Source organism: Haemaphysalis longicornis, unplaced genomic scaffold (assembly GCF_048455015.1).
Source record: "Haemaphysalis longicornis isolate Haplotype H1 unplaced genomic scaffold, Haemaphysalis longicornis Haplotype H1 scaffold_12, whole genome shotgun sequence".
In the NCBI taxonomy this organism is placed as follows: domain Eukaryota; kingdom Metazoa; phylum Arthropoda; class Arachnida; order Ixodida; family Ixodidae; genus Haemaphysalis; species Haemaphysalis longicornis.
The window spans coordinates 7,516,648-7,523,462 of NW_027526225.1; the positions used below are offsets into that span (position 1 = coordinate 7,516,648).

The 6,815-nt window shown below is 42.3% G+C and overlaps 1 long non-coding RNA gene across 1 annotated transcript; it reads right to left on the reverse strand.

The window, feature by feature from the left end:
- Nucleotides 1–470: 470 nt before the first annotated feature.
- Nucleotides 471–5,106, reverse strand: LOC144162365 (uncharacterized). Its single transcript, XR_013320658.1, has 5 exons — nt 4,950–5,106; nt 3,609–3,750; nt 3,261–3,420; nt 3,051–3,173; nt 471–2,568 (listed from the first exon to the last, which is right to left on the reverse strand). It is a non-coding gene; the product is annotated as an uncharacterized LOC144162365 (long non-coding RNA).
- Between the last annotated feature and the right edge of the window lie 1,709 nt (nt 5,107–6,815).

Sequence of the window (6,815 nt, forward strand, 5' to 3'; positions counted from 1 at the left end):
CAGGCAGGCGAAAGAAAATTCCGATGGTCCCGTGTGCGAATAGAGCTCCTCCGGAGCAACCGCGTGCGCGTGCGCTAAAAAACCAGGTTGTAGAGGAGTCAGGAGTAAGGGGAGAGAGATTGGGTAAGTTTACAGATGGTGAGCCTACACTCTTAATCTGGATCCACATAAGATCCACTTAGTAACTGGAACTTTTTTGCAAAAAAGTTCCACTTATATATTTGGAACCGTGTTCCACATATCTTGAAAATGTAAGTGGAACAGTGCACCACATATTTTTGCAGCTATATTATCTGGATCGGCGTTCCAAATAAAAATATACGGATCACTGTTCCAATAAACTGGTAGTGTAAGTTACTGGAACACTGATCCACGTAAAATGATTATGGATTTATCCGGTGCGCCGTTCCAGGTACCCTCAGACCAGCTGTTTATATAAAACGGTGTTCGGATAGACGTTGAGAAGCTGTCTATGGGACTCCACTTTTCCAACATATCTGCTTTCCTGTTGGTATAAACTGAGGTCATTTGCCAGGCTGGCGGATGCATTAGTATCAGAAAGAAACCGCAAGCACCATTCTAACGCAGCCTTGACATATGGCCCACAGTGATACCAACAATTGGAAAACAGAAACCGCCGCAGCAGTGTGGTCCCTGACAGTTCCCAACAGTTGCCTATCGGAGCACAGTTCTATATAAAAGTTGGTCTGAGATACCTGGAGCGGCACACAGAGACTTTGGCTTCATCCGCCGAATCCTGTTCTGGGTTTTGGCTGCATGTAAAAGAAACAAGACTCGCATTAAAATACACACCAAACCAACTATTAGCACTGATACAATGCTTTTAAAAACACTAAGGAAATTTTATTCGCTCGTATTATTGCGCACATTTGAGATACGGAGACATATCTGTTTCCACTTGGGCAGAAAATGACCAGCGTACAGGATCAAATACCAAAACGATATCAAGTGGCCAAAACGATCTAAATGGCATTTTCCCATTTTTGCTAATATTTACCATTCTTTTTTGCTAAAAACACGTGGGTAATAAAGATGGCTTTAAGCGCCACCGCGTCACAAACAGACTTGTACATCTACCCTCGCAGTAACTCAAAAAGCATTACACAACAGTGAGCATAAAATATGCTGTTTTATGACATGAAATTAGGTACCGCAAATGCGGAAGTACCCACAGCGCTTGCCATACCATGTTTACGCATCCCGGTTCCAAAAAATGCAGTTTGCTATTAAATTGTAGGGAAAAGACAAAAATACAAGTCATACACGGTTGGATTATCACAAGACCTGCAAGAGTGTAGGAAAAGAACACCGGAGCCAATACTAACAATTTAACATTTGCACAAAAAAAATTACCGGAAGCATGTGGCACTATTGCACAACTAAAACATACACCATATATCAATATCAAGCTAACTGTAATATCAAGCTAACTGTAGCCAAAACCGACTATATACGCGCCCTGAAAAAGCCTTTCACTGAAGCCGCGTTCTTTCCCCGACAATTTGTAGCTATTTAAAATAACTTATCCAAAAAAAAGCTCATAACACCCAGTGTGAATCTTACAAAATTTTACAAACCAGATAGCTCGGAGCATGTTACGCATTTTAAAATTTATCAAGCAGCCTAACTCTAAAGACGTTATTAATTCCCTCAAGAACAATTCAGACATCCCAAATAACCAAGCCAGGTAGCGTTAAAACATACAGGTGACCAATTTTACCAAGCGAACTTGGAAGCATTTTTCCAGCCCGAACATTTATCTGAGGTAAAATTCAGTTGCGTGCTATACAAACCCTACTATCATGACGACAGTATGCTTGTGACCAAAGCACTGCCTCTAACAAGCGAGAAATGCAACTTTGTCCATAGTAAACAACTTTTTCAAGCCAAATATGTATATTTCGCATTCTTCTATGGCTTAGGTGTCAGCTAAGATACAGTACAAAAGTTGAGTAATAAAACCCCAAACCGTCTGTGTAAATAATTACTCTCACGTTTGCATCCATCAACAGCAGCACTGCCATGGAAAAAAATTTCGAGCTGCACTTGAATAATAAAAACGTTACAGTGCAGTGCCATTAGCTACATTAACAGAGTAACAGAGTAGCGGCAAAGGCAGCCTGCGCTTTGTGCCAATAATGAAAAATTGCAAAGGAACGCACTTCACTTTTGCAGTTGACATGCCGCTTGCATCTACCAATCATTTGAACCACGACATATCTTTCCGAATAGGCTTAAACGTCTAACAATAATTTAAAACCCCAAGTAGAGTGACCACATCGAGTCTTTCAACAGAGCTTTAAACTTAAATGACATCAGGCCACTGTTAAATGGCCAAGAACTCTCTGCAAAAGTCCCAAGAACTCTCCAAAGTCGCATAAGTTTCAGAAGATTAAGATGAAATATACGGCGAGGAGGATGACCACATCTTGATGTGACAATGCAGGCGGAAAATCCATGACGTGTTTCTTGCAGAAAATATTTACGCTGCCATTCTCTTCTCTCAAAATAACTGGACGTCGAGAATAACTGGACCACGTCATGTACCTTTAAGGAAGGAACAAGAAAATTTTGTTAGACGGTGGCTTTAAATGAGTGAGTTGCTTAGGACACCCCTTTTATAGCACATTAATTGATTGAAATATCAGCGATTTCTTGGTTTATTTTCTGGGAATGCTGCTAACAATGTACAAAAATATTAGCACAGACTGTCAATAGCAGTTCTCTAATTCTGGAAAGCAACCGCATTGGGCGTGGCCGTGGCGCCGTATTATCACAGCAGCAACTCTCAATGTGAAAGCAAAATGTTTGCAAAATTTGAATGCAAAATAATAGTCTTTTTGTCCACATGTTGCAGCATCCGAAACAGGCTGAATGTGAAGGTATTTCCCAATTTGGAGTTCACGATTTATTCTTAACAGTAAGATTTTGCTACAAAGAAAACTACATTCAGTCCTGCAAAAATAAAATGCCAGCTTCAATAAACACTACCATAAATTGAGTCCCACAAAAATAAAATGCCAACTTACCCAACTAAAATTAAGATGCAGGCGTTCCTGGCAGGGCCTCCTCGGAGTGATTTTCCAGGAAAGTTTTGCCAACGTGTTCCCAAAAGCTCTTACTGTCGTTTTCACCTACAGGTCAAGTTGTCACTGAAATGGTGTTCCGAAGCCATTACGTATAATGCAACTACCTAAAAAGGGACCATCAAAGTTCCAGAACTGGGAGTGCGTACTTACTTGTAGAATGCAATGATTTCATCCCGTACAACGGCTTTCACGTGTTTCCTTTTTTTGAACACACGACTTCAAGAACGGTGAACACACGCCTTCAAGAACCAGAAAAATGGCAGTATGCATTCCTTGTTCCATTGTTTTAAGTCCCGGACTGCCCTATTTCCTAGAAATAAAAACAGTATAAAGATATCGAAGCATAAATTTACGCTTCCCTCTAAGAAGGGAGTACTACAAGATCTCGTACAAGGCCTGATTAGTTGTGCTAAAATTTATTTTGCATCACGAGCCCTGGTAACGTTTTCAAGCGAAACAATTTTAAATATAAAAATATTTGAACATTTTTAGGCTCACCTGTCATTGCTCCATGCGGAGTGGTGAACGTCTGTATAATACGCAACACTCAAGAGGCACTCTTTCGTGGCTTTATGACTTCCACAATGCATTCACAATCTGTCACACTTGTCACAACGACGCCTCGGCGTGCCGAAGATGTCTTCAGCCACAGTGAATGCCACAGCCATGATTTCACAAGTATATGTAAGGAATGGAAATAATTCGTTTTAATTTCTGTTCTTCAGACAAAAGAAAACAATTGTCGCAAACTACCAGTGTAGAGACAAATTTCTCCACAGTCAGCCATAGTCTGCATCTGGACAGGTTACACAGATCGAATACAGAATGTAGCAATCTGCTTTCGCAGTATATTTTCTAAGTTCAAGGAAGCACAGAAATGGGTTAATGTTGGGTGCACATAGTGATGTTAATGTTGGGTGCACCGACATTGACGGCATAAAAATGCAAGAGTGGCTTATTTCTAACGCGGTTCGTGAAGTAGCAACCACTAATTATGGATATTGGATAATTATCCTGAAGTCTCAAGTTACCACTGACATTAACAGCATAGAAACGGCAGCACACTTTCTATATACCCGCTGCGTGTTTCCACATATTTCTTCCCCTCTACAAAAGAAACGTTTGTTACTGCGGTACGGCTAAGACAACCACTGTCCCTTCCATTTCTCTACACTTCAGGCAATGTAAAATAGATCATCTCAATTGGTCAAAGGAATTGGAAGAAACATGGTACTGCATAACACACTGCACAGATAAACGTAAGCTGACGCCTTGAAAGCACATCAACACAACTCGAAATAGCGTCTACCTTGCGCGCAACGGGCAAGGTCGAAGACACCCGGTCTGGTAAGCACAGTAAATGGCATTCTATTCATCAGATTAACACAACGCCGCAATTACCACGCCAGTTTTAAAAATACCAATAAATCTAAGGACGGACGCTCCGACAAACTTGCTTGGAAGTTGTACACGTGTGCACGCGCGATTATCGCGAGCGACTAACCCGAGAAGATTCGCTACCGCAGACATACACAGCTACCGTCAATATACAACTAAGCAAAGCCACACAGTAAGGGAACATCCACTCATGAAACGCGCAAACCAGGAACTTCTGACGTACGCAGTCAGAAATGTCCAGCCGACTCTGACCCACGAACACGGGAGTTTTGGTAAATTACGGCTGCAAACGTTTCTCCAACACAAAATGTTACACGCCGCGACCACAAGCATGAACGACACACGAACAACGGGCATAGACGCGGTATGTTTATCGGACGCAGTTAACAAGGATGTCACTGAACAACAACCGTTACCAGCACATAAATAAGCAGCACTGACCTTTTTTGCGCCTCCTGGCAAAACTCCACTTCGTCGAGCAGGAAATACAGCCCAGGGATATGAAAAAATTCGTAGTTGCACGCCGCAATCAACCCCATTTAAACTGCTAACGGCGTTCGGTTCTCGCCAGCGTGACCTAGAATTTCTTTAGTAAATATCAGGCGCATCGCGCGAGCAATTGAGAAACCCGCTTGGGAGTGCCACTGGTGGCGCTGCATGCGGAAGACCGTAAAATTAGCGGAGGGAATCCTGGAAGATGGGAGCGCTGCTGTCGTTTAAAGTGTTGACGCGGTCCCGATTTTCATACGTCGGCATCGTACCCGTTGCAGCCCCACTGTACCGTGAATCAACGCAAAAACAGCTCTGCCGTGCTGCTGCTGACGCATGCGGATTGAATGCGCTACTGGAGTGGCGGTCTTTTCCTCATGGCTTCGGCGTACTTTCGTTCTCGCGGAGGCTTTGGCGATGCGCCCGCATAAGAACTCATACAAACTCGGCACACGTGATGGCTTTATTGGATTCGGAAAACGGGCGTATGCGTCTAAGCGGACGTTTACGCCCGCTGAGGCCGAAACAAAGCTCAGATAATAGCCGCGTTAGCGCGTTAGTACTGGCTAAAGTTTTTTCTCGCGGAGGGCCGTGAGTGCGTGCGATATCCGAGCTTAACTTTGGATGACAATTTCTCCGTTACTGTTTACAATGAACGCAAAAGGGCGTGGCTTCATTTACTGCTTTTCTTGACAACAAGCCTTTCCGTAGTCAATAAAATATACTGCGACGCTCTTAGATACCCACGTTATATAAAGCTACTTACAGCTAATTAGTAAGTAATAATACCACGGCCCGTTTCCCAGCCCTTTTCCCTCCTGAACACCAATACTACAGGAAAACAGCAACTGGGGAAGCAGCTGGAGAAGGCGGGTCATTCAATGAACTTCAATTACTATGACAAGACACAACAACTGTATATACCCTTTGTATGTTGTTTTTTTTTGTGATAAATAAACCACCATCGAATCGAACAGCAAGTTAACTCTGCGTATTTTTGCGGTTACTGCACAGCATAATTAGGAATTACAATGTCATTTCAGCATTAATACATACAAAATAATGCAGGTATCACGTGGTATATCTAGGTTTAGTTCCGTTCACCCAGTCAACCGCTCTTTGCAAAGAGGCTCTTGTTTTTGCTTGTGGAAATTAAAAGGGACCCACATGTTAGCATTCCTATCGGACTTACTACGTCATGACCAACGGACTTAAAAACCATCGTGCACCAATACGAATAGTTTTACAAATACATACCGATATTCACAACGGCCTAGTTTGCTTATTTTAGATATATGTCGCTTCTCTACTGAAACAAAGAAATAAAACTCTCGCATGGTGAGACCGCTAGCACCTTCCAGTGAAGACTGGATAAACCAAAATGCGTTTCTTGTTTTTTTTTATCTCTGCAAAGAAATGATATACAGCAGACTCCCGTTAAGACGAACCCGAACGGACCGTAAAAATGTATGCGTATTATCCGAAATTCGTCTTAAGCGGAGGTGTATTGCATTGTGGACGTTACAAGAGAAAAATGTTGTGGTTCTTAATCAGTGTTCGTTTTAACCAAGTTCGTCTTAACGAGGGTCTACTGTATTTCTAGAAGAAGCAAACCAGGTCGTTAGTGTCATTTCAGTGAATTTGTAAAACTTCTTGTATCGGTACATGGTGCTTTTGAATTAGTAAATTTGCGTCATGAATTAGTGAGTCCCATATGAATTGGATCAGGTGAGTCACCCTTAATAGCATGCACGAGACGAAAAATGCTAACGAACATCCAAGCATATATAACTGCATTCGTGACATGCTGCGTGCAGT